Genomic DNA, 3,492 nt, shown 5'->3' on the forward strand with positions numbered 1-3,492 from the left:
CATGCGTTGGGTTGATCAGCAAAGCAGAGAGCACCCCTTGGTCGGTCACTATGGTGTCCACCGTGAACCGATCTAGCGAGCCAGCATCCAGCACCCATTCACCCCACGACCAGGCCTGTTGCAAAGAGACAGGGGGGCAAATCAGAAGCCTGGACAGGTAGAAGATGATGGCTGCAATGCTAACCACACTTTCCTGAGAGTAAGCCCCAGTGAACAAAATAGGACTTACTTCTGAGTACACCTGGTTAGCCTCGTGCCCGATGGGTACCAAGCCCAAGGATCGACTCTAGACGCTACGGGGACGATTGGCCATTCAGAACCTTCCAAGGTTTTGTGGGAAAATCTAAACTAGGGATTCTTAACCAGGGTTATCCATACCCTTTGGAGGTACCAGAACCCAATGAGGGAGGTATGGGACTCAGGCTGCAATCCTAACCACACTTTCCTGAGAGTAAGCCCCATTGAACAAAATAGGACTTACTTCTGAGTAGACCTGGTTAGGATTGTGCTCTCAATCTCTGAACAATTAAAAAAAATTGTTGTTAGATTAGGTGATTAACTATTACCATTATTTATATGGATAAGATTATTAAGTATCACCACTGTCAATGCAGATTGAGGCATTCTGATCCTTGCTATCCATATGTAAAGTAAAACCCCGCTGCTGACAAAATAGTGGTACCTAATAGGACTGGTGATGATGCTGATTCCTACAGACTAGTGAAGAAGGTATGGGGACACACTGGGCAATCTATGGGGGGTGGGGGGTCTGTAATAGTAAAAGGGTTAAGAACCCTGAACTAAGCAGTGTGGGTTTAAAATCATGGGTTCAATAACTCTACATTCTAACTACTTTGGCACACATGCATTCCACCTTTTCATCCAACTTCACAAATAATATCTGGTTTCTTTGGCATATGACATACCCTACTGCCTTTCCAAAGACTGGGGCTGGCCTTCTGAGGTGAGGGGAGGTTGTACACAGCCTGCCCAAGCCTCAGAAGGTCTTTGAAAAGCACTTCCAGCTTTGGTTGAAAACCAGGGGTGCCTTCAGGACTCCAGAAGGTCTCCAGGAGGCTTTATGAGGTGCAGGGACACTGCGGGCTACCTCCTCGCACCTCAGAAGGTCAGCCAGAGTCTTCAGAAAGACATTTTGTGAAAACCTGGAAGTGCCTCTCCAAAGGCTCTGGCTGAACTCAGAAGACCTCCTAGACACGACTTCCAGTCATGCCTGGGAGGTCCTCTGAGGTCCTCCAGTGGTTGGCAACCTTCAGTCTCGAAAGACTATGGTAGAAGCCTACAGCACCCGGTATTCCCAAGCGGTCTCCCGTCCAAGTACTAACCAGGCCTGACCCTGCTTAGCTTCCGAGATCAGATGAGATCAGGCATGTGCAGGGCAACAGTTGCTGCTCCAGTGTGGGCTTGCAATCCATGTTGAGTCAACTCCATGGATCACAACTCCATGGATAAGGAGGACCATCTGGTACATTCAGGCCTGGTTAAGGCATGAGGGTGGAGGGCAAAGGCGAGTCAAGCACTTACAATCCTGTCGGGGGGTGGGACGCTCCCCACCAAACACTCCAGCTGTGCCTTGGCCCCCTCTGCAGTCTGCAGGCTTGGTTCCGCGCTGATAATGGGCGGCCCTGAGGAAAAGACAAAAATGACGGATGCAATCAGGTCTGGTCAGATTTCCGCCAGGCTCACTGCAATAGGTTGCTGTGCATGACCTGGTTCCAAGACCCCTCACCATTCACAGCTAGTGCCTTCTCAGCCACTCCAATGCGTGGCACGATGGTTTTGCAGACGTACGTGCCGGCATCTTCCTGCGTCACAGCCTTGAGGTGTAGCGCGTTTCCATTGCTCGACACCTGTGGGTACAAGTGAATTCAGATTTATTTACTGAAATGAAGGGATCAGTGCTCTTTTTCCAGCCCAAAAAAGGATACCCGGCCTCAGTTATCTAACCAGGGAACAGAACATCCTAAACTGAAGGCCTGTTTGGACAGAAGGGCTTCACAATTTTTCTGAGGATTCAAAGTGGGTGGGTCTCCTGGTGCCACAACCAAAACTGTGTCCTGTGTGTTCACAGGCTCAGTTCAGGTGGGGAGGAAGGCAGAAAGGGGTGCCCCCCGTTGACCTTGGCAGACAGTCAGAATAAAGCAAAGGTTCTATATCTCTCTTACTACCACCATGGTCTTCCACCTGGCCCACTGTGCTACGAGACAACAGGAGGGGGTAGAGGTTGGTGTTCCCAGATTTGTGTTTGGTAAATTACACACAACTTGGGAACCTGAACTCCTTCTTGGTCCAGGCTAGGGTGAGAGGTGGACTCCCCGCCCAGGTACAGTTGAAAGAGGCATCAGAACCAACACCTACAGTCAGGGGCTTGGGCTGGGAGATAAGGCGGGCTCCAACTGCAGGAAAAAAGAGGAAAACAGGGGTTAGGGGGGCCCATCGCTCAGTAGTAGAGACCTGCTTTCCATGCAGAAGGTCCCAGGAGTGGATTTTCTTTTTTTTCTTTTAAAGACAGCGCTTGCCTTCTTTGTGAATGGCTTTTTGGTTGACAAGCAGTTCATTAAACATTCTTCTTAAAATCTGCAGTTTTATACACTGTTGTCTTCAATAGTGTGAATGAACGTGTGTTTATGCATGTATTAAATAGTTTGTTTTCAAAAAATTTGTATGTAGATACACATCTGCCTGTGCTGCTTCATACAAGTACTTATAAAATTAATTGGGGGGAGCTTTATAGTCAATTAAGGGTCTTGATCCGTGTGCATAATATAAAAAAACAAATTAAGCATGCTTTCTTGCTTCAGAAATGGTTATTTTTACTCATATGCAAATTGATGCAAAGGTAATGGATATATTAGTCACCTCGCTCTAATTGGGTGCAAACTCAGCTGTGAATGTGTCAAAAATATGGCACAAATGCCTAATTTTTACCACAATGATGGTCGCAGGTGGGAGGCCTTTGAGGTCTACCTGCTGGAATGGCAAGTGGGGTTACAGGAGAGAAGATCCTGGTGGGGGGAGCCCCACATCTGACCTGCCCACACTCAGTATCTGGCACCAATCTGGCACCAAGGTCACCCTCGTCATCTCCTTGTCCATCCTCCTCTTCCAAAGTGTTCCCACCTATCCCAGGATACACAGACCCAACCTGCCTCCTTCACTTACAATGCACATCCACCAGTGTGCTGCCGACGGCATTCGAGCCCTCGCACGACACGGGCTCCATGAAAAACGATTGATTGACTATCGCCTCATTGCTGTCCCCGTTGGCCTCCGGAATGGGCACACCTCCTTTGGCCCACCTGCGAAGGCATGCACTGGCATCAGACGAGCCCGGCTCATTGTAATCCCCAAAGCTGCCAGTAGAGGGCATCGTAGCAACATCACTATTGCTGTGTGATCTCTGGGAGGTTGGAGTCTGTTGGCCTTTTTACCTGTCGCCTGTCAGCTCCGGGTTGGAGGTGGCCGTGCAGAGAA

The 3,492-nt window shown here is 49.1% G+C and overlaps 1 pseudogene; it reads right to left on the reverse strand.

The window, feature by feature from the left end:
• Window positions 1-1,294: 1,294 nt before the first annotated feature.
• On the reverse strand, window positions 1,295-1,411 carry LOC136661972 (5S ribosomal RNA; annotated as a pseudogene).
• Window positions 1,412-3,492: the final 2,081 nt, after the last annotated feature.

Source organism: Tiliqua scincoides, chromosome 10, assembly GCF_035046505.1.
Source record: "Tiliqua scincoides isolate rTilSci1 chromosome 10, rTilSci1.hap2, whole genome shotgun sequence".
NCBI lineage: Eukaryota > Metazoa > Chordata > Lepidosauria > Squamata > Scincidae > Tiliqua > Tiliqua scincoides.